Source organism: Pseudoliparis swirei, chromosome 16, assembly GCF_029220125.1.
Source record: "Pseudoliparis swirei isolate HS2019 ecotype Mariana Trench chromosome 16, NWPU_hadal_v1, whole genome shotgun sequence".
Lineage (NCBI taxonomy): Eukaryota > Metazoa > Chordata > Actinopteri > Perciformes > Liparidae > Pseudoliparis > Pseudoliparis swirei.
The window spans coordinates 18,290,945-18,316,545 of record NC_079403.1 but is presented as its reverse complement, the minus strand read 5'-3'; positions in this window follow the sequence as shown (position 1 = coordinate 18,316,545).

The following is a 25,601-nucleotide window of genomic DNA, read 5'->3' as shown; positions in this document are numbered from 1 at the left end:
TTTATTTATTTGTGTTTCTTTTCACAGCCTTGCTTGTGTGCCCTCTGAGGCTAATTTGTGATTTTGGGCTATAAATAAATGTAACTGATTGGAATTTATTTGTTGAGGTAAGTCTGTATGCCAATATGATTCTAAAACTTCATTTTATGACATTGGGAGGGCCTCTCAACAGAAGTGATTTTGAGTTATCTTGTTAGCTCCAGTATGATTTTCTGTCTACAACAAGCAATTAATTTTTAGACTGTAGCCTAAGTTACTTGATATTAATCGGTAGCTTAACAAAACTGATATTCACCGACAGCATAGGAACAATTGCTATGTTATTTAAGTATAATCTTTCACACACAGTATGCATTTTCCTATGGGTCTCTCCATAGAATGGTGCAGAGATGAGTCGTAAAACGTAGATACATCAATTCATCTACTCAACAGTATATCTACCCCCTTTTTTCCATCCACTCATCGCCTGAGCGTTGTTGCAAACTCTATGGTTTTGTACAAATTCTCGGCCACGTAGCATCTTCGAGTCGCTCAAACTGTTTTCCCTGTCCTTGTCTACCTTTGCCTACAGTTTGGGCCATCCCCTCCGGCTCTCCAGTCTACCTGCCCTCCCTTGCCTTGCCCTGCCCAGTACCCCACCTTCACCCTCTTGTCCTCGGTCTCCTGCTACTCCATTACATTTCCTCATGTATACACCGCAAATGAACCTTTTCACTTCCTTGTCTGTGTCTGCATCTGGGTCCTCCATCATACCGTGACAGGCTGGCAGCCAACCACTACGCTGACAGATATGCAAATGGCATTTGACGCGATTGAGAGTGGATCAAATTAAATTGGTACCTTGAATACATCAATTGTTTTTTAAATTGTTGGAAACATTTTGAATATTGTAAGTACACAACTCAACAAAATAGGTCTCGATGTATTTTTTCGATATTTTAAAGTGGAAATGTCATCTAATAATCCATAAATGAGGATTACATGACATTAACTAAAGTCATGTGCTATTGAATTCTACCCTGCATTGAGTGTCTCTTTGCAGATGGTCACCTGTTGAGGGAGTCTGTGCCCAAACCACTGATGGTTAGCCAGAGTGGCTGGAGTCCTAATTAAGCCATGGTGGAAATATTGTAAACCAGTCTCATAATGATGCTAATTGTTTGCTTCGAACCAGGGAAAGTGCATCATGGGCGTAATGGGATAATAAGAAAATCTAATGCCACCCCAATGGGATTGCACCTGCGTATTACACACTGAAAGCTATATTTAGTCACTGTAGGAACTAATATGAATCAACTTCATGTGTTTTTGATGTTTGTATCATTTCTGCTCCAGTGAATTTCTGTGAAAGCTATTTGTTTTTGCGGACAAGCTTTGTTCAAACTGGCAGCGAGGAGAAAAGAGAGGTTGTGGAGGAGAGTAAGCCGGCGTTGCCTTTCAAATTCTCAGCAGGAATCCTGTGGAAAGTCATTACCGGCAACAATAGAATTTCTGCTCTATTTGCCTGGCATATTTTTTTCCATCTGGCCTCTGAAGTACGCCACCCTCAGTCTGGAGTCTAAAGAAGTGCACCTTTCAATTTCAGGCTGTAGGATAAGGCCAAGCAAACATCAACCACTTCTTTCATTTTGCCATGAAGGCTTGCACGACCAGTGATTTAAAAATAGAAATGTTTTGGTTTGACATCTTATCGAAAGCATTACAAAAACATCCATATATTTAGTCTTGGGTGGTTAGAAACCATTGGAGGCATGTTGCTATTAAAATGATGAGTCTTTTCTCTGCCGAGTTAGGTATGGAGTATGAAAAACAACAGAAGTTGTCCCTGATGTTCTGTGTATCTGGACTTTTCGCATCCCTGGGATGCGCTTGGTATGAGGAAGTCATACAGAGTGCTACTCTCTTTTGGTAGCTGTGGGGCAGCATGTTGCTCAAACCTGTCATTGTTGTCGTCGCCTGTGTTACACTTCCGAAAGTGAAATCCCTCACTGTCGCCGACAATAACCCAGAGAAAACACTGTGTGTGCGAAATACTATGCATTAATGTTTTTCTCCTCATTGGGACATGTGTGAGCTGCAGACCCTCTTCAGGATCCCAACGATAAACTGGAACAGACAACCAAGATCATAAGGGTACTTTTTGGGGCGTTATAGTCATTGGATTTTGTATTAATGGTCGGCTTTTATGAAAAGAAGTGAGAGACGTCAATTAGCCGCAACAGCAACTGTCTTAAATCCAGAGGGTGTACGGTTGTATTTTTTCGATTTCGGTGGAACAATACTTCCTTCATTGACGTTCAGGGAGTTTATTTTTTATTTGTTGTGAGGCGTAGCAAAAATCTTAGCTTGCACAAAAAACATTCTCTCCGTATCAGGAGAGATCGTCTTCCTCGGTCAACGGCGCACACACTGGGGACATTTACCCATCAGCACATATGGACACTCACATACAAGGTGGTGAAATGTTCCCTATTTAGGATCTGAACAATACAGTGTATCATTCAACAGAAGCTTTCTATGGAAACCGGCTGTGATGATTCAGTTTAGTTAGGGTTTTGTTGTGTGCCTTTTTGTGTTTTTCTTCTGTCTCCTCCTCCCTTCTCTGTTTTCCTCTGCAGGCCTGGTGTGTGACAGGGAGTTGGCTGGCTCCTCCCAGCAGCAAGCGAGGCACACCTGTTTCCACTCACCTAATCACCTGTGTATAAAGGCCTAGTCCTCTTGCCACTTCCCTGCCAGATAATTCCTTGTGTTCGACCCTACGGTGTGTCTCGCTGCTATCCTGGGTTTTTGCCTCCTGTCTCTGACGTCTCCATGCCAGCCAGCTTCCTGCCTCCACTGCCTTTTTTTCTTTGCCTCTGCTTATCTAAGAATAAACTTTTTGCTTGTGATCATCTCTCTAAGTCTTTTGCTTTGGGGTCCAGTATCTCTAGGCCGTAACAGAATTATCTGGCCAAAGTATGGACCCCGCAGAGACTGAGAGAATTAAGCAGGCTCTTTCCTCACAAGGAGCTCGTGTGGGGCAGCACGAACGAGCTCTGCAAGGAATCATGGAATCCCTCCAGAACATTGATGCCGATGTAACTCAGCTCAGCAGCCGCCTGACCCAGTTTTCCACCCAGCTCAACGTTCTGACGGCTCCAGCTCCTGCTTCACCGCCTCCAGCTCCAGATATTCAAGTCATTCATCCCGGCCAACCCCGTGAACCATTCATCCCCACCCCTGTGAGGTATTCAGGTGATTCAGGGACATGCAGTCAGTTTCTTCACCAGTGCTCCCTAGTCTTTGATCAGCAGCCTTTAACTTACTCCTCTGACAGAACTAGGATAGCTTTCGTTATGAGTTTGTTATCGGGTAAAGCGTCTGCATGGGCGGTGGTCATAGCCAAGGGTAATCCAGCTATCTATAACTCCTTTCCTGTGTTTGAGACCGAAATGCTTAACGTTTTTGACCACCCGCTTCAGGGTAAGGAGGCCGGTAATCGACTCCTTTCTTTACATCAGGGTTCAGAGTCAGTCTCTACATACTCCATTGATTTCCGCATTCTTGCAGCAGAGAGCGGGTGGGGTGAGGCGGCTCTACAGACAGTTTTTTCCCGTGGATTAAACGAGGAGTTAAAGGACGAGCTAGCTGCTCGAGATGAGACCTCGTCCCTTGAGGAATTAATCTCTTTAGCCATTCGCTTAGATAATCGCCGTGAGAGGCGTAGGGAGAGAACAGGCAAGCAGAGATTCCCTCTCCCCTTTTCCCAACCCAAGTCACCACGTCCGGCTGGACAGTCTGCACCTCCTAACCCACGCCTGGAACCTTTTCCCTACCGGGACCCACTTCCATCAGCCTCCTCATCTCTAAGCCCAGAGGAGCCTATGCAGCTTGGGAGAATGAGGCTCTCACCTGCCGAACGTGAACGCCGCTTCCTCCAGAAGCTCTGCATATACTGTGGCCAGGCTGGCCACATTCGAGCCAACTGTTCCGTCCTGCCAAAAGAGCAGGCTCATCAGCCAGGGGAGGGCGCTGGTGAGCCATACATCCGTCTCCCTGCCCTCGTTAATCGCCTCCAGTTAAAGGGTACTGTTTCCTGTGCACAAGTTTCCTTCCTCCAAGTCTTAGTAGATTCAGGGGCTGACGAGAACTTTATTGACTCTGATGTTGTTTTCCAGTCAAATCTTCCTCAGAACCCCTTCCCGAGCCCAAGGACATTTTTCTCTTGATGGTAGACTTCTAGCCCGTGTAACTCACCGTACTGCCCCAGTGTCACTGTTACTCTCAGGTAATCATCATGAGACCATTTCCTTTATCTCATTCCTCACCCTTGCTCCGCTTGTGTTAGGTCTCCTGGCTTAAACTCCACAACCCACACATAGACTGGACCACCTTATCCATCATCAATTGGAGTTTGTTCTGCCACTCTCACTGTTTGCACTCTGCCATACCCACCACTGTTACTTCCAAACCTGTTCCCCCTAAGCCTGTTGACCTCACGTCAGTTCCCTCGGAGTATCATGACCTCCAGGAGGTTTTCAGCAAGGATCGTGCCCTGTCTCTACCACCTCACCGACCTTATGACTGTGGCATTGACTTGCTCCCCGGTGCTCCCTTGCCTTCGATCAGACTATATAATATCTCCAGGCCTGAAAGGGAAGCCATGGAGACTTATATCACTGACTCTGTTGCTACTGGTCTCATTCGCCCTTCTCGCTCTCCATTGGGGGCAGGGTTTTTTTTTGTTGCCAAGAAGGATAAGACTCTACGCCCCTGTATTGATTTCAGGGGCTTGAATGACATCACAGTGAAGAATAAATATCCTCTCCCGCTCATAGATTCAGCTTTTGGTTGCTTCCATCAAGCCACCATCTTCTCAAAGTTGGACCTCCGAGATGCCTACCACCTAGTAAGGATAAGGGAGGGAGACGAGTGGAAGACTGCATTTAAGACTCCCCTGGGACATTTTGAGTATCTTGTTATGCCTTTTGGGTTAACTAACGCCCCTGCTGTGTTTCAGGCACTCATTAATGATGTCCTTCGTGATATGCTTAACAGATTTGTCTTTGTTTATCTTGATGATGTCCTCATTTTCTCTCGTGACCCCCAAGAACATGTCCAACACACAAGGTTGGTGCTGCAGAGACTGCTAGAAAACAGACTTTATGTGAAGGCTGAGAAGTGTGCATTTCATGTTTCCTCTGTTTCATTCCTGGGTTTTGTGATCGAGAAGGGGCAGGTCAGAGCCGACCCTGCCAAAGTCATGGCAGTGGCCGAATGGCTCACTCCTACAACGAAAGCAACTCCAAAGGTTCCTTGGTTTTGCCAATTTTTACCGCAGGTTTATTCGTGACTATAGTCGAGCAGCCGCCCCACTCACCAAGCTCACCTCAGTTAAAGTTCCCTTTGTGTGGTCATCTGCAGCTGAGGCTGCTTTTGCTAGGTTGAAGTGTTTGTTTTCCTCTGCTCCTGTGTTGTCTCATCCTGATTCTTCAGCTCCTTTCGTAGTCGAAGTGGATGCCTCCGACACTGGTGTCGGGGCAGTCCTCTCCCAGCGCTCAGCCTCCGACCAGAAGTTGCATCCCTGCGCCTTCTTTTCCCGCCGGCTCTCCCCGGCAGAAACAAACTATGATGTGGGCAACCGGGAGCTGCTGGCAGTAGTCTTAGCCCTACAGGAATGGAGGCACTGGCTGGAGGGCACGACTCACCCGTTTGTGGTATGGACTGACCACAGAAACTTATCGTATCTCCGTTCTGCTCGTAGGCTCAACTCTCGCCAGGCTCGGTGGGCGCTTTTTCTGGGCCGGTTCAGCTTCACCTCACCTATCGGCCAGGCTCACGGAACGTCAAGGCGGATGCCCTGTCACGACAGTTCGCTCCTCCGGTTGAGGAGTCCTCCGTGGGGACCATTCTGCCATCCTCCTGTGTGGTGGGAGCAGCCAGGTGGGAAGTTGAGAGGGTGGTCCAGGAGGCACAAGAGGACCATCCAGCTCCTGAGGATTGTCCACCGGGTCGGATGTTCGTTCCACCGCACGCCAGATCTTCAGTGCTCCAGTGGGGACATGATGCTAAGATAGCTTGCCATCCAGGAGCACTTCGGACTCTAGGCCTCCTCCAGCAACGCTTCTAGTGGCCCTCCATGTCCTCTGACACCAAGGAGTATGTCGCCGCCTGCTCCGTCTGCGCCCGCAGTAAGGCATCCCACCGCGCCCCTGCTGGCCTTCTCCGCCCTCTTCCCATTCCTCATCGGCCTTGGTCTCACATCGCCATGGACTTCGTGACGGGTCTTCCCCCATCGGAGGGTAATACAGTTATCCTGACTATTGTTGACCGCTTTTCCAAGGCCGCACATTTCATTCCCCTGCCTAAATTACCTTCTGCTCTGGAGACTGCTACACTAGTCACCCAGCATGTTTTTAGATTGCATGGCATTCCTCAGGACATTGTTTCAGACAGGGGTCCGCAATTTGCCTCTCGAGTTTGGAAGGCTTTTTGCCAGGCGTTGAGGGCGTCGGCCAGTCTGTCATCAGGTTACCACCCGCAGACCAATGGCCAGACTGAGCGTGCTAATCAGGACCTGGAGGCAGCCCTTCGCTGTGTCTCTTCTCGCCATCCAGTCTCCTGGGCCTCCCACCTGCCTTGGGTTGAATATGCCCACAACTCCCTGGTTTGCTCCGCCACAGGTATGTCTCCATTCATGGCTTCTGTTGGGTTCCAACCCCCTCTCTTCCCCACCCAGGAGAGGGATGTGGCAGTTCCCTCAGTGCAGGAGCATCTTCGGCGTGCCCGCAGAGTCTGGCAGGAAGCTCGGGCAGCTCTCACTCGCACTGCTGCTCGCAACCAAAGACTTGCAGACCGCCATCGCACTCCAGCCCCGGACTACCAGCCCGGCCAGAAGGTCTGGTTGTCCTCCCGTGATCTTCCACTCCAGACTGAGTCCCGCAAACTGGCACCCAGGTACATTGGGCCGTTTGTGATTGAACGGATTGTTAATCCCGCTGTGGTTAGGCTCAAGCTGCCTGCTGGCTTGAAGGTCCACCCATCATTCCATGTTTCACTGCTCAAACCAGTTTCCTCTGAGTCCTCCGGCCGAGCCCCCTCCTCCCCCCCGGATTATTGACAATCACCCTGCTTTCACCGTCCAGCGGTTGTTGGATGTGCGTAGGCGAGGCCGGGGGTTCCAGTACTTGGTGGATTGGGAGGGATACGGGCTAGAGGAGCGTTCGTGGATCTCCCGCTCCCTTATTTTGGACCCTGATCTCCTTAGGGACTTTTATATTAGGTACCCGGACAAGCCTGGTAGGACGCCAGGAGGCGTCCGTTGAGGGGGGGGTACTGTGATGATTCAGTTTAGTTATGGTTTTGTTGTGTGCCTTTTTGTGTTTTTCTTCTGTCTCCTCCTCCCTTCTCTGTTTTCCTCTGCAGGCCTGGTGTGTGACAGGGAGTTGGCTGGCTCCTCCCAGCAGCAAGCGAGGCACACCTGTTTCCACTCACCTAATCACCTGTGTATAAAGGCCTAGTCCTCTTGCCACTTCCCTGCCAGATAATTCCTTGTGTTCGACCCTACGGTGTGTCTCGCTGCTATCCTGGGTTTTTGCCTCCTGTCTCTGACGTCTCCATGCCAGCCAGCTTCCTGCCTCCACTGCCTTTTTTTCTTTGCCTCTGCTTATCTAAGAATAAACTTTTTGCTTGTGATCATCTCTCTAAGTCTTTTGCTTTGGGGTCCAGTATCTCTAGGCCGTAACACCGGCAAAGACCTGACATTTTTTTTTCTCCCAATTGTGTCCCCATTGAACTCACTGTAATCATGTCTCATTGTCCTCCAACAATTAAACAGCTCTCAGAAAACTGAGATGCAATAATAGATCCAAACGACTATAAAGGCCCAGTATATAGGAACTGTGTGGAACGGATGGGAGGGCTCTCATTTTTCCTCCCTTGTTCTCTCCTTCCAGGACTCATTCTGCTTTTCACTCCCGTCTCTGCAGTGCATGAGAGGGGGAGGAAGAAGGAATGCTTTCTAGCACAGAGTCTTTTGTTGACTTGGTGATGACTGCTCAGCCATCTTGAGGAAAAAGCTCAAGGGCCACCAGTACATCATCACCGTGGACTTCCCAGGTCGTCGCAGCGAGACTCAGATGTGAGTCTCGATATCGCGCGTGATCCCCTTCCACCATCACAACCAACCACAGCCCCTATTTGCTCATGAAAATCGGCTTCCTGGCAATCATCCAACACCGATCACCGGAAACATTCCTGTGTTGCAGTAATTAAAGGGAAGACTTAGTCGTATGTTTTTAGACACGCGTTTTCCTGCAAGTAAAACCTCCCTGTGTGCAGGTTTGGCGGCCAGCCGTCAGATTCCCAGAGCGAAGTGGCCCACCTGCTCTGTGTTTGTCGAGTGGAGAGAGAGACGGATACAGTGTCTTTGTTTAAGATTGTAGATTTGATTCGAAGATTACTAATTCATCCTTGCAAAGCTTGGGTTACTAGAGTGCTTCATGTTTTTGGATTTGTAAAGATCTTGAGTTTCTATTCCTGTGCTGATGTAAGTCGATAGCCTTATGTAAACAAAGCTATCTGGAGAAGCTGCACTAGACTTCTATGGATAATGATTCAAGGAAGCACAAGACAAACATTGTAATAAGTTTCCAATAAACATGCTAAGTTATGGAAAGGTCTCCATTAACTCTGGAATGCACAATTTGTTTCCCCGGCTTTAAAAAAACAAACTGTTATTACTTCAAATGTACGATCTTTATTCATTGTTTTTTCATCTTAATTCCTGTTAGCATTTTCTGCTGTGAACAAAAACCCACTCGAGGTCAAATGTGCGCGCGCTTAAACAGTGTTTCGCCGGCTTTATAAAATGTTTCCCAGGAGGCTTAGCGACTGAGGAAGTGTCATCTTGATCATTTTCTCATTTCTCTTTTTGATGAAAGCTAGTTTGGAGAACCCTCCACCCCCAAACGCACAAACTAAAGTGACTCGAGCGAATGAAAACACTCAACGGGATATCATAGCTGTCAAGGCGATATTACATTCCCTGAATCGTTTCTTGGACCATTGTTAAATTGAATTACACTGCAACCGAAATGATCAACATCATCTGCATACAAATAGGTATTTAGATTTATGAAGAATTCGATAACAAAACTCTTTCTCATAATTAAAGCTTGAGAACAAAAGGCTGCAGTTCATCACTGAAGCGGCCGATGGCGCCTTGAACCTGGGTTGACCTGGATTAAAATTCAAAGTATCGAAATAATCTCCACTGTGAGTTGACCTATTCTCTCAGCGTGTGGAAACCAATTCAGATTCCAGTCTGGCAGGCGTGGACAAGGAGGGAACGGCACGATAAGGAAGTCCAGACCCGGACGCCCGCTGCCCGTCATCAGACAGCTAGATGTGTGACGGATCATAAAAACTAACAGGCTGCTCCTTTTTATTTTTGACATACAGAGGCACTGCACAAACACAACTGCTGGACAGAGATAGCCGGCAAAGCAATCACCACAAGAGACAGCACAGGGGAGGGAGGGAGGGATGAGGGAGGTGCAGGATGGGAAGATGAGCCGAATAGCCTGCCTATGAAAAAGTAGTCTCCTGACATTTTACTTAAGTATAAGCCAAGTGACTGCCTGTTTGTGCTATTTAACAACTAAAGTCAACCATAATTTCCATTTGAAACCTGCATGCAGTAGATCTGCAACTATAGGAACAGACGCATTACAAACACAAACTAACATCACCAGAAAGCAACATCTACATTTCGGAACGTAAAACATTGGTGTGAACACTACAGCTCAGAGGGGCGGGGTCTGGTAGCATGTCTTTGTGGCTCAGGCCTGACTCGAGCGCTGACAGCACACAGGTAGCACATTATGCCTGATCCTTGATTCCAATCCAGGGGGAAAAAAACGCTCTGGATCGCTGCTACAGAGTGAAAACTTTACCTGCGTTCTGGGAAGAGCGTATGTAAAAAACAACAACTACTGCACATGTCGAGTTATGCTGAAATGAGGTCGCTCAATTTCTCTTTTTTGTATTTCTCTCCTTTTTGGGGGGGAGAAAGGACAGTTATTTATAATTACTTAATTCCCAATGAAGTTTACTGTTTTAGTGCACTGACACACTCTAATAGGATTCCTTATATATATTCCCAAACAAACGCAAGCAGCCATGGGAAGCAGTGCAGACAAAGTACATGGGCGAACAGGGACATGTGTAGTTGGCTAAAAATTTATAAAAAGTGCGGCCATGCAGAACTTTAAAAAAGCTATTCATTTGCTTTGGAAATCACTTTTGTTATTGTTAGGTTAATTAGTTTCCCAGGGCCCAATAGGATTTTTGAGTGACCAAAGCTATTCATTGGACAACAATATGAAACATGAAAAGCAGGACATTATCACATTGGAGAATATGGAAAAAGCCATTGTGCATCGGTTGTGCTTTCTTATTATTTCTAATCATTTAAACAACTTATTCCCTTCAGCTCAGTTATGCTTTGAGCGAGCATGCAACCATTTGATGATTAGCACTAAACACCAAAGTACAGCTGAGGCTGATGGGACTGTCATTAGTTTTGCAGGTATTAGGTAGTAAACCAAAGAACAGGGCAGATTGAGATTGACCTGATGATGGCACTTGATAAAACAACCTCTAGGATCACAAAACCCTGTAAAAAAATTATTCAAAATATTTCAGTCCGGAGTCGTATGGTGGTCCGACCAATAGGCATTGCCATCCCCACGCCGCTAGAGTGTGATGAATAAAAAGAAACCTGTTATCCGTAAAGCAAGTGGTAAAAAACGGGGAGTGACGACCTCTCATTGTAACCGTAGCAAGATTTTTTTTTTTACAATTCATTGAGGCAGCCAAAGGTGCCGTCTCCCAGATATAATTTAAAGATATCCATCAGCCACGTGTCTTCTCTGCCCCGGCTTCCTTCTGTGCTCTCCAGGATGACCGACAGGCCTAGACCGTGGCCATCGCTGCTCCGCCTGATAACCTCTCACAAAAAGCCGTCACCCCTGGCCAAAGCACGGCTGTGTTTGGAGCACATTTTCTGCTTGGATGGATCCAATGTTTCTTCAATTCTATTGACTCTGCTGCTGATCTGAGTAAGGAGAAAAGAGAAGAAAAAAAAGAAATAAGGTGGAAGAGGGCAGCTGTATAAACCTGCTTTAAGTGATGGAAGGGGAGATTGTGAGGAATGGTGAAGCGGGTGGGTTTGGGCTGCAGGGTGTACACCTGTGCTTGTGCCTTTTGCGCCTTTACACTGCCAAAATGTCAAATCTGACCTTTTCACTCAGTTCGAATGCTATTATTTTTATCACATACTGTACGGTACAAGCCCCACACAGTTTTCTGTCACTCACCTCCCTCGATCATATCCAATCACACTTTTTTTAATCTCGCTCCTGGCTTCAGGAACATCCAATTTGTATGTCTTGTAATATCTGTCTTCTTCTTTTTCTTTCACTTTCCATGCTGATGGACATGCTGTCCAAGTATAATGCGTTCACTGTGATTTAAAAAAAAAAATGAATCTCTTTAAATTGTTTATATTCAAAATACTCAGTCTCTTAAGGATGTTCATACCATCCATGTTTTGTTTGCGCACACATTGTATGTAAAAAAAGAAAGTTTAGCAGTTGCGCTAACAGCCAAAATATTAGCCAGTAAGTAATAATGATACGGCTTGCATTCCAAGATGTGTACATGAATGGGAGGATAATTATATTATCATGCACCTCTCCTAGACTTGAACCTTATTGTATTGAAAGCATCCCAAAGCTGCAAAACTAAGTGTGGCCTCTCAGCCCAGCGCTGTTTCTGGGTGCCTGGACATAAAAGCTAGATTTTTATTTTTTATTTTTTACTCAGCTTACCGGTTTATTGGAGCTCCACAAGGAACCGTTCTGGGTCCATTCCTCTTCACCATCTACACCTCGGACTTCAAGCATAACTCTGACAACGTCTACCTGCAAAAGTTCTGCAATCGTCAGCCTCATCTCTGCCGACGATGACATGGAGTACAGAGAACTAAACCAGGACTTTTTGGAATGGTGCCAGCGGGACCGCCTCTACATCAACTCCATTAAGACCAAGGAGCTGGTGGTGGACTTCCGCCGTGGTAAACGCTCTCCTCCGGTACCAGTGAGCATCCAGGGACTGGACATTGAGATTGTAAAATCTTGAACAACAAACTGGACTGGGCTGACTATGCATATGCACTTCATAAAAAGGGACAGAGTCTTTTGGAGTACAGGGAGCACTCCTGAAGACCTTCTTTGACTCTGTGGTGGCATCAGCCATCTTTTATGGAGTCGTCTTCTGGAGCAGCAGCATGGCAGCGGCTGACAGGAAGAGGCTGAACAAGCTGCTTAAGAAGGCCAGCAGCGTGCTGGGATGTCCTCTGGAGACTGTGGAGGTGGTGGGGGACGGGAGGATGATGGCAAAGCTCTCGTCCCTGATGAACCACACCTTACACCCCATATAAGACACTCTAGCAGCTCTGCACAGCTCCTTCAGCCACCGGCTGATTCATCCCCGGTGTCTGAGAGAGAGGTACCGCAAGTCCTTCCTTCCTGCTGCTGTGAGGCTGCACAACAAACTGCAGTCACTTTAACCTGCTGGAAATTCACTTTGGTCACTGCCTTGTATATATATTTTGTTTCCTCTGTATATTTAGTATTTTAGTATTAGTATTTAGTATTGTTTTTGTGTTTTGTATTTTATTTTGTATCTTTTACTTCTGCTCTAATGTGCACCTGCTGCTGTGATCCTGAAATGTCCCCACTGTGGGACTAATAAAGGAATATCTAATCTAATCTAATCTATTCAAGGCAGGTTCCATCAACTCCTCTCTCCATAATTGTCAATAAACCATGTTTCTTTTTTTAATAGGGTTTAAGTCAAAGTGCATTGTAAAACAAGATAGATCATTCTATTTGGACTTGGTCTACAGCGCCGGTTCACTTGTCAAAGTTCAACAGGAAGCACTTGGTTTGTATGGATTTGCTTCGCCCTTGAATGGGAAATAATTTTGCTGCAAACTTCATTTATAAATGCTGTCGTGACAGGGCCTCAGTTTTAATATGACAACATTAACGTTGACATTGCCACGAACCGTTGCTCACAATGACGCTGGTGGGTCTTCCTGCATACGATCCAGAAAACCTAATCTTTAATTTACTGATTAATATGTAGAACTCCGCAAGCGGCTCCCTCCACCAGAACCGGCACGGCTACAGTACCGCGAAGATAGCGCCGTTATGAAATGCCACATTGCATTTGGGCATTATGCTGAGAAAGTGGCCAGGCTCTGTGGGATTCATCACGCAATGAGAAGAAAAAGAAGGAGAAAAAAAGACTGCTCTTTGCAATGACTTTGTCGTTACCTGCTGAAAGGTGCTAGCCGTCAGTTAGGCTCTTTGACAACAGGTGAGCAGGGTGCTATCATATCGAAAGAGAATTTAAAAAATGACACAATCGAGACAGCGAGGACACGCGAGCCAGCTCCGTACGTGCAGCCACATATCTGTTCTTCCTGTCCTCATCCTTCGGCCCCTTCTTGCCAGACATGCACTCATCCCCACATGCTTCGCTCGGTGAAGCTCTTAGCCTGCATCCTGACTGATGGCTCCCTTAGCAGCACTCGAAGTGACTGGGCCCATAACCATTAGAAAATATGGAACACGAGCGCCGGGCTAGCGTTGAGAAACATACACCTCCGATTAATCAGGGGGTTGGGGGTTGCTTTCCCCTTTCCGACGCTGGCTGCTGTATAACATGGGCACAGGGGACAACTCAGTGGTGAGGAGGCCAATAAAACAGCGCAATGTTAGGGGGGTGTGGGGGACCGAAAGCTACCATGGCCATCCGCCTGGTGATGTACTGGGCCATTAAAAACCCGGCGACACCCAACACTGGATGCCTGCAGGGGGCTGTGGGTGCGCTCTCATCTCGGCTTTTTGCAATCTGGCTCATTTCACGAAAGGAAATCTCTGTGAAGGGCTCAATTCTAATAAAGTCAAGAACATCAGTATGGATAAAACGGAGAAATGTAACTCTATATCCGCACGGGTGTTGTGGGACGCTAGAGCTTGATAATTGATGAAGGTAAAATGGCATCAATTCAAATGACTTTCGGGGGCTCTTTGAAGCTTTCGGCGAGACCGGTCGTTAATTGTGATTACCTGTTTTGAGTTAAACGCAATCTCCGTTCAACGAGTTAAACCCTTTCAGTTTTACTCCAAACGGAGCAAAAGCAAAAGGAACTGCTAGGATTGTTTTGTTTTTTAAAGTTAACAACATTGCCTGCAGCCTAACAAGGACCTCGGGGGAATAGCATGTTTGGTGGAGTTGTGGCTGTTTATTGCCCACAAACAGCCAGGCTCACTACCTTATCCTGCACATGAAAGCCTGGCCCGATTTCAAAGTTCCCAAAGAGCGCACAGTCTGCAAAACACCTGCGAGATAACACTCTGGGAGGATTAAACTGCCATTTGACTCTCTCCCCCTCTCCCTCTCTTTTCATGTGTCAGGTCTCTTAAAGACTGCGACCGCGGCATTCCTGCTGGCTCCAAAGGCCGCCTTGCCGATATCATTCAGAAGTGAGCCCCACGGATTTGTTTACTTAATCCAATATTTATGCTCTGTGTATGTTTGCAAATGCAAAACAGTTTGTGCCTCTAACAAGCAGGACGCACGGTCCCCAGATAAATGTGCAAAAAAACAACAACAACATAAATACAGGAACGGTTGAAGAGAGGAGAAAAAATAAAGTGGGAAATAAGAGTATTATGGGGAAATTCTACGAGAAACGTTTGTGGCTTGCGGTGAAGCTGATAGCCGGTGTTGACTCTCGATGGAATTATCGCGGGCCGGCTAAAGTTAAACGTGTTCAACGTCTCCGCTGTTCATTTGTAGCCTTGTCTGTTGACAAAGGAATGCACAAGAACGGGTACAATTGCAATAAGGGGGGGAGCAACATTATTCGTCAGTCAATCAGCGCATAAAAACAAGCACAAATGCAACTCTACAAATGGGTGAACATTCCTTGAATTTTAGGATTGAGAGCATAAATGATGAGGTTAGCCCCCTCGAGGACACAGTCGATCTCTTTGATCACATCAGATTTTTTCTCGGAGGGATCTTTGGGACCGCCCCAGCTCTTGCCGTATATCCTCGCCGCAACGCCGAGCTGTGATGTTCTCCCAGAGGGGGAGCGTTGGATTCTCTTTGCCCTTCATGTCCAGATGAATTGGTCAAAGGCTTCATCTGCCACTGATCCCCGCCGGCCCACGCCTGGCAGACATGTGTGGTCACGCTGCCTGGTGGGAAGCCTCGCACGGCACGAGGGAGGGAGGGAGAGAGGACCCGTGCTATGGCTGTTCGCGTTTCACCCACAGCACGGTAGCGACTGAACATTACCAATCGTTTTACGAGCTGGAAAGTGTATGGACTACCCCAGACTATCAACCACACTATAAGCCGTAGGCCTATGTGTGGAGAAATATGGCCCTGCAGCGCTTTCTCCTTTGGCAAAATGACTAATCATCACATTTAGCTGAGACTAGTTATTGGCCCTTTGAGTGGTTCTGCAAAGTCCCCCAAGGCTCAATAAGTATGTGGGTCTTATCAGCAGTCACAAGCATGGCAACAACAGATTCAGCAGCTTCTATATGGCACCACGCACACACACACGGTAAACACTTATGTAGTGCAACAATGCCGTATTAGCACATTTGTATGCCCTGCACCAACTCCTTTAAGAACAACAGCTATATGCTGATGCTTTAAAACGGAATTTGTTACTGTGCATTCAAGTTAATAAGTGCTGTCCTGCTGTCTCAGACTGAACATTAAACTTGTTAGAAGACACAACCGTACTGTTTTATCCACAACCTGTCGAGAGGTTCCAACTGAGAAGATACATGTGAATGTGATACAGAATGTTGAGAAGGTTTCAGCCGTTAGTTTAAATACTTTGGATCCAAAGCACCGACTAATCTAAAAAACTAGAAACAGTTTGACTACCAGTAGCCACTCGGTCATTATATCCACATTACTGATAATTATCTCAGTGTGTAAATGTTTTGTGAACGCACAATGGCAGACCCTACAATATCGTCGCAATATTGATATTGAGGTATTTGGACAATAATATTAGATTTTATTCAAATGGCTCAGCCTTGTGATGGAATGTGAAAAGAAAAGTAGAAATACACTAATAAAGAAAATTAAAAAAGAATAATGCGAGCTATTAAACATACATTCAAACAATGCACTATTCAAAATAGAAAAAAAATAGAAAATGTTTTTATTGAGAATGGATATAATGAAATTTGTTTGTAAAAATCTATGGACCTCACTAGAATAATTGATGAGGCTGCTTAAAGACTTTTTGCCTTAATTGGCAGCTCTCTGTTAGATAATATCAATTTGTCTTTGCTAACAGGCCATGTACCACATTCCTTTAAAGTAACTGTAATTAAACCTCTCCTGAAGAAGCCCACTCTGGATCCAGAGGTATTGGCTAACTACAGACCGATCTCAAACCTCCCCTTCCTCTCCAAGATCCTTGAGAAAGTGGTCGCGAATCAGTTGTGTGACTTTCTACATCATAATAGTTTATTTGAGAAGTTTCAGTCAGGATTTAGAAAACACCACAGCACCGAGACAGCACTGGTGAAAATTACAAATGACCTCCTAAAGGCATCAGATAAAGAACTCATCTCTGTACTGGTCTTGTTAGACCTTAGTGCTGCATTCGACACTATTGACCATGACATCCTATTACAGAGACTGGAGCAGTTGATTGGCATTTCAGGCACGGCACTAAGTTGGTTTAAATCCTATTTATCACATCAATCTCAGTTTGTATTTGTAAACGATGAAGCCTCGATAACCACCAAAGTTAATCACGGAGTTCCACAAGGTTCTGTACTTGGACAAATTTTATTTAGCTTAAACATGCTTCCTTTGGGCAATATTATCAGGAAACACTCCATAAACTTTCATTGTTATGCAGATGATACTCAATTATAGCTATCGATCAAACAAGAGCAGTCCAACCAGCTCAGTAAAATTCAGGCATGTCTTAAAGACATAAAAACATGGATGACCTGCAACTTCTTGATGTTAAACTCAGACCCTGAGATCAATTATCTGGTGATGTGGTTTCTGCAGATATAATTGCCCTGTCATCCAACACCACTGTAAAGAATCTCGGCGTTATCTTTGATCGGGACTTATCAAATCTCAAGGACTGCATTCTTTCATCTACGTATTATTTAAAAAATCAGGCACATCTTGTCTCAAAAAGATGCAGAAAAATTGGTTCACGCGTTCGTTACTTCGAGACTTGATTACTGCAACTCCTTATTATCAGGCTGCTCTAATAAGTCTCTTAGGTCCCTCCAGTTGATCCAGAATGCTGCAGCTCGTATTCTCACTAAAACTAAGAAAAGAGATCACATCACTCCTGCACTAGCTGCTCTGCACTGGCTCCCAGTAAAATGAAGAATCACTTTTAAAATTCTTCTCTTAACCCACAAAGCCTTGATTGGTGATGCACCATCATATCTTAAGGAGCTTGTAGGACCAAATTGTAGTACCATATGGATCATCGAGCTCTGGATCGTGGATTATGCCTACCAACTATTCATACACTCTGTCAAATTCATTGATTGTGTTGTTACTGTGTTTGAATTTTTGTATAATGATTAATTCTGTACACATTACATCTATTGCACCTGTCCATCTTGGAGAGGGATCCTCCTCTGTTGCTCTCCTGAAGGTTTCTTCCCTTTTTTTCCCGGTGAAGGGTTGTTTGGGAGTTTTTCCTGATCCGATGTGAGGTTTTAGGACAGGGATGTCTATATGTACAGATTGTAAAGCACTCTGAGACAAATTTGTAATTTGTGAAAATGGGCTATACAAATAAACTGAATGAATAAAGAATCTCTTCACAGTGTTGTATTGATTAACAGTTCTCCATTCACTTATATTGCATTGGTGGTGGCAGCACAAATCTAAGAGACACATCCCAAACTCATTCCAATAAAACTGCATGCCAGGATGACATTAGAGGTAAATTAGATGATGTTTTCTTTTAACTTGGAAGAATCAACCCTGAAAACATCCCTGATCATTACCTTACTGAATGTGAGAAACTACTCAATTCCTTTAACGGCTCCCTCATTTACTTCTCCAGGACCTCGGGCGTGATGGTGTGCACAATGAGGTAGAACGTCATGTAGACTTAAGCTAAATGAGTTGTGAGGGCATTATTTATCATCAAAGGGCTTCCTAATTACACTTGATAGTCTAACATGTTGAAGAGAACACCAAGAATATGAACTTTAGTTCCTATCGCCAATCTGTGTACCCGAGGCAGAATTAAGGATTGGCCCTGCTCATAATCACTTGGCACAGGCAATTATAAAAATAATTAGAATATTAATTAGAATTTCTCATTAGTGCACCCTGTTGTTTTCCGGGAATTGAGTTTAATGATAGTCAGGCCTCTGGTCTTCACTCTCCTTAGCAGGGGCACGGTTTGCTCTGGGAGCGACGGAGTCACTGCCCTGGGAAATATCACTGGGAACATCATCACGTGGAAGAGTCAGTGCGGTATTGGGCAGTGGCACGTTTAAAGCGGCTACAGGTGTTAATGTCTAACCCATTTTTGTAAGCACAGCATTATGCCGACATCCTCTTCCCAGCCAACGTGATGAGGAGAGCGCCATCATGTCATCTGAATCAATTGGCTCGCTGGAGAAGAGCCAGTCCCGCACAGAATCGATACGACCTGATCCCGACCTGCTCTGACGTCATGCGGGGCAACGATGGCCTCACGAGATTGAGTCGACCACAGTTTTTAGAGTCGGGCGCCGCAGTTGCTCTCCGCCGACTGCGAGTTCCAGGGTATGATGGGAAACGCCTGGCGTTCGCCTGATCGAAGAGCTGATTAGCTGCGAGCTTTGACACCAAATACAATGTTTAGTAGAGAATCTAGTGAGAGAAATATGTAACGCTAAATTGTAGGCTATATAAGTCATATTTAACAATGAGGGTTCAATCTAATAGCATATAGTGCATGGCTGATAATAATAAAGGCTGTGAACTGTATATAACACAACATAAAACGAGCAGCACAGTGTTTTACACAGCAGAGAAAGGGCGAGAGATGGAATGCCAGGTAAAACAACATCTCTACATATAAATATGTTTACAAACAAATATAAATACATTTTAATGCAATGTGGTTTGCAAACTACAAGTAGCCTATACAGATCAGATCTAACAGGATGCTGGAAACGCCCCCCTGCTGCTCCAGCCCAGTCTACTGTCCAGGTCGAGGCGGAAGTTGATCTCAAACAGGCCGAATGAATCTCATTTTCTTTCTGCACATTTCAGCTCTACTCTTCTCATCTGCCTTATTTAATTGTAATGCATCGGGAGCCGGATCTTTCAATTAGCACAAGCCTGTGTTTTTGTCCGTGGAATATTAATGTCCCCCCCCCCCCCCCCCCCCCCCGTTCAGCAGCGTGTTGCGTTTCAGCACAGTGCCCAAGCGGGAGACCCATTCATTTGACTGGGATGGTTGGCGAAGCGTCGGCACATGCCCCGCCGTGACATTGCATTGCACTGGAGACCGGGCCAGGTGCTCCGGTTCACAAAGTTATTTAGCAACCGAGAATCAGCATTCAAATTTATTCTGCTGGCCCAGCTGCCATTCCCACGGTCATCTCGCATAGATGCCCTGCGTGTTTCTCATCTCTTTCTGTCCCTCTGCCTTTATCTGTCCCTGTCTTACTTGTTCTCATTCGTTTGTTTCCTCCTCCTCCTCCTCCTCATCTTCATTTGCGCAGATTGAAAGTTCCAAATAAACAAAAGTAGAGAAGTTTTGAATTCAAACAACAGTTCATGAGATGCCGTGCATATTAAAGTGTTGGCAGCCAGTCATGGGACGCCCAAGTCCTAGTTTTGCAGCGTGAATCCGTGCTGATCAATTATTTGCCTCCCCGACTTTCAAATCCACTGTTCATTTATAAATAAAGTCCCATTCACACGTCTTGTGATGTGCGTGCGAGCTGTCAGTGCATGCAATAAGGCCACCTCCGAAAGCAACACCCAGTAAGCGGGTTATACGTTCACACTTGTAACATTGAGCCTTTTGAATCGGCTTTTTGAAACCTTCATGTGAATAACACACAGGCAAATAACATGTCGGTCATAAAAGTGATCCCACTGGCTATCCCAGGGAACGCATTTAACTTCAAATCAGCCAGCACATAAACATTTTTACAGAACTTTGAATTCGACTTCCTTTTGAAAAATATATCATCACATTTTGACAAATAAAGCCACAAAGAAGAAGAAGAAAAAAAACATTTATATGTGAAAGCATTTACTGTGGCATTTGGCAATTTGCATGAGTGACTTGAGGTGTCTAAACAGTGAGGAAATAGAGCGCTGCCTATTATAGCGTGCTATTGATACCCCTGGCTTGTTTCCCTCCTGTGAGCGCAAAGAAACGCCTTTCATCTTTTGTCAGAGCACACAATGCTGCTTGGATTGAGTTGTTTTTTTCAGGAAAGCTGGAATGATGAGATGTTCCAATGTGCCATTGTATGTTGTGGATGTTTCTTTTTTTCTCTCCATCGAGTTTTATATGTTGCTGACAAATGATTACACAGGCCTCCGCCGCTGCTAGATCTAGGCCGCTCCACGGGTGCCTCAATTTCTCTTTTCGCGTATTCGGGGAAAAGCAGGCTGGTGCGAGAGAGCAAGAGAGAGAGAGAGAGGATGGTAGCTCTTGCCCTGGGGCGAGTGCTCTGCAGTATCACAGTGCACATCCTGGACCATTCAGCAGCATCAACTGGTGAGACAATGAGGCCGCAGTGGAAAAAAGGGGCGCCCGACAGCTCTTTGACAACATCTTCCAGTAAATGACCGTTCAGGCCTCTCCTGTGGAAAATGCCAGGCAGACAAACGATTACAGAGGTCTCAGATGTGCCACACTCACACTACCCGTTCATCCTTACGTGGATGTGATGTCACTTTTCTTGCACCTGCATTATACATACATGCAAACTAAATTTTCTCTGGCCACAGCTTGAATTTCTCAAAAGTTTGGGAAAAAATGCAAAATTCTGCCCCTAATAACATGGGAGCTGCAAGTTGGTTGCTTTTTCTTTAAAAATAAATGTTGTATTTCATATCTAAAAGAACCTATGAGTTGTATTTTAATCATTATTTTGGCATTTCTGCCCATTGTGGTGACATTGTATAAAACAAACTGTGATAGGATTGGGGAACATCTAAATTGGAGGTAAAACGATATAAAAGTAAGCGCACCAAAATGTTTGTGATAATTCTTCCGGCAAATGTGGGAAGTCAAAGTTGCACAAGTTTACAAGAAACGGCTCGGGTAGTATTTTGACTATCTTTGTATTCTATTCTTAAATATGATTTTCTTCTCTATGCGTCGCTGCATTCCCAGGCCTCAGCAAAAGGTTCGGTAAGTTCAAGTACAAAAAAATACATGCGTCGCATAAAACCAGAATATCCTTTCTATTTTTACAAATTGTCACATTTTTTAAGAATATTATTGTGAAAATGTATATCAAAGTCCACCATGTAGACATGGTACTTAGCCAGCCTTGGAGCCCCATCCTTTGAATAATGCACAACTTGACCGACCTCATCATATCACTGCACTATGACCCTGTACATCAAGGTGCTAATACGTGGAGTGGAAGCTGTTAGCAGCCGTTCCTCCTCCACCCCTCACCCAGTCGCTCATAAACCACTTCCTCCCGTTTCTAACTGGAAGTAGCTGTCTGCATGTTGACCTTGCCATGCTCCATTGATTTGAATGCTTTAGGAGCTCAGGTTGTCTGCATGTATTAAGACCAGGAGCGGATTGGGGGGGTTGGTTTGAGTTGATGGATCTGACACCAGACACCAGGTACCTTCCCCCCCGAGATGCTCTCAGGTCTTCTGACACCAGTGTAATGGGCTCTGACAGGCTCTCTGAATGAAAAATGTTCATGACAGAGTATGTTAGCGAGATGTTACTAGGTGCCGGCTGATATTATGAAAGGGTTTGGGGGCTGGGTGGGATTCCAGAAGGTGACTGGGGAGCCATGGTCCATAAGCGTTTGGGATGTGGGAGATGGAGATGAACAAAAGAAAAAACATAATACAACATAAGCAAAGAAAAGAGAGAAGAACAATGTGTGCGTATTTGCAACAATATGCAATTACAGGCTTTCAATCGGCGCATTTGGTCTTTTTAAGATGGATGTTAATGTGTAGCAGTAATCAGTACATAAATCATACAGCAAAAACAAAGCGACTTTGAAAAGAAGACTCACCATTTAGATACAAAATCGCCATTTTTCATTATATTTTTGGTATTAAAAAGGTAATACTTTCATTGCATTTCAATGCCAAACATTTCATCGGACTTCAATGACGAAACATTTCATCGGACTTCCTTGACGTTCAACCTTTACATCAGAATGTTAAACGCTTTGCCTTGAGAAGTCATCACAAAATAAGTTTGTGGAAATGAAAACCAGATGACTCTCTGAAAGAGAGTGGCTAGTTAGATCAACTAGAAACAAGCAGTTCCCAATTTGTTCATGAAAATATAAGAGAATAAGCTGATTTATTTTGGGGCGTGTCCTTGCTCGCCACCTCACTCTTCCTCTCAGCTTTGTGCATAATTTCGAGAATTTACTTCTTCGCAAGAAGAAAAGGAGGAAATGGGATTGAGTGTCTTATTCATTTATGGCATCCTTCTGTTCTAAATGGAATTTCGTGAAAATTTGCAACGAGGACTCCGAAATTGCACTCGCCCCTGCACTTCTAATCAGGAGGTACACTTGAACAAAGCATAGACAGTGCTCTCTCCGGCCCACAAGTGACCTTAAAAGAGCTAACTCCAATCACTCTGGCAAAATCCACAGAATTAGACGACATATTCAGAAGGCTACTGTATATTCAAGTCCATTAAAACCCATTTTCTAAAGGCAGCTGCCCGCTGAGTAAGTAGGGCGTAAGTTATTCTTTTGTTCTGAATCAAAAGCAGTTTCGAACTTATAATGGGTGAAGTGAAAGATGCACAATCTTGTGGCTGGTTTGTGCAGGTGGTAGGAAGGAGGTTTGTTCAGAGCAGGTTGAGTTACTGCTCCCGTTTAAAGACCTCCTGCTCTGGGCACCAAATTGAATCCTGGGAACACAACCACATTGGTCAAGTGAGTTCAGCAGCATGGATCTGCACCAAAAAGTCTTCCAGAGACGGTTAGGTAACCTTTGCCTGACTGCAGTTTGTTTCCTTCAAAAAGTCCACTTTGGTTTCTTTTTACCACGAAGATGAGCTTTTAGCAGGTAGTTTAACTTGCGTAAACTAAATCCTACCTTAACCGTAACTCAGAAGAGAAAATGGTCCGAACACAAAGACTGCTGTTACTGTCTTGGGTCTTGCTGTATTCTTTTAACCATGAGTCATGACCAGAAAGTTAATAGCCATTTTAGCCCCGACCTTGAACTTTTCATGACAGAAACCAAGCTGGTTTTGTCCTTAAAGCTCGAGTTGGTGATGTTTGTTCAAAACTTTTGTTTGTCATGTTGAAATTCTCATTACATCCCAACAGCAAGCAATAAATCAAATGTCTTCCACAAGCTGCTAGCGAGACAGCTGTGAGTCTAACAATAGCAGAGTTTGTTGTTTAGGTTTCTTATTATGTGTGTATGTTCATTATGAACATTTTGGGGAATGGTTTCCGAGGGAGCCCTGAAGGGTGTTGCCGACTGGGCGTCATTTGCTACAATCATTGGAAAAGAGTTGGCAATGCTGATGACACATCAGTTCAGCAAAAATCATACATAAAGTCTTTCAACGTTGTGGAGGCATTGACAAACAATGTTTTCTGGCTAATAGGGACATGAGATCATAAATCAATTATGTTGTGTTTTTTTCACAGAACATAGTTTGTTTTTTAGTTTTGAGTCATACAAGTCATTTTGTAAAGCATTACAGGTGATCATACTGTGGGTTGCTTCATGTGGATAATTGTCATATGCAGAATCCATATGCAATATGAGAAAGAAGCTAAAGGATTCTGCCCTGCTAACCTTCTGAAACTGGAAGCACAAATATATATTGATGCAGGTCTGCATAGTGTATAGCAACACTATAATTCAATCAGTTGAGACTGGTATTTAGAGTTTAAAAATAATGCATTACAATTACATATTGAATTAGTGCAAAGTCTTTGGCGATTGGACATATTTAAAAGATTGCCAACAATGCTGTGATTGGCTAACAGAACTGCGCTGTCTCTGACAGGTTAATTCATCGTGCCTGCCCCATTCAGCTGATGGAGTAATGACTGCAAGACAAAGATACTGCTTGTAAATGAACCAGAGTTCAAAGAGTGTCTTCCTGACTGAACTTTTGCTTGAGCTACATTGAAACTAGCAATTTCAAACACAATAATTAAAAATGCTCTCACTCTTCCATGTTCAAAATGTAGCTTCTATAATTGTAATGAACAAACATAAATAATTCAATCCCAACTCATAAAGCCAGTCCATTCATCTTCATGGTCTTGAGCTTTTGTACAACTTAAAAATATATATTATATATTTATGTAATAATAAAAAATATGCAAAAATATTATGGTAACATGCCAGGGACAGTTGTATGACCACAACATTTTGTCTGTTCCAAAAAGATTACTGCTTCCTAAGCCCAAACAGTAAATCTAAAGCAATACTTTCCACACATAGATGCTGTTGTGTGGTTATGAATAATTTGTACGTTAAGTGTTGCCAAATACTTGTTATTCTTTTCACAGAAACCTCTTTCAACTCATATACAGTATATATATATATTTTTTAAAGTTGTACAAAAGCTCATTATGAGCAGTTACATCTCATGGAAATGAAATTGAATCACCCCGTCGAGGAAGACCATGAAGATGAATGGAATGGCTAAAGGAGTTGGGATGTCAATATATTGTCCTAATTGAATTATTTATGTTTGTTCAACACAATTATAGAAGCTACGTTTTGAACATGGAAGAGTGACTCCTTCTCTGAGCAGTTTGAATTATTGGGTGTATACATGTATATACAGTATATATATATATATATATATATTTACAAATTCCCCTCTCTATACTACAAATACTTTTGCTCATGCAAGATAACAGCTTCTGTAATTATGAAATACAATTTATTTTTAAAAATAGTGTTTTTAGAAGAGTGTGCTTGTAAACACACACACTCTAGTTGCCTGGTTCTATGCACAAATGCTATTTCTTTCCTTGTATCCCTCTACCTCCTAATAGCTGAGTTCTATTGATTTTCCCTTCAAACATCTGTCCTATTCGTATGTTCTCATCAAATCTCTGATGAGGCCTATTTCCAAGATGAGATGGAGCAAACCATGCAGCCATAACAACAAAGCCCCATTACTATAATCATGAGATGGTATCAAGAAATAGATGGAAAAAGATGGAGGAAGTACAGGACCACAGGCTAAAATGGAAATAACCATTAAACGGAGGTTTTAAATCATAACCAATGTT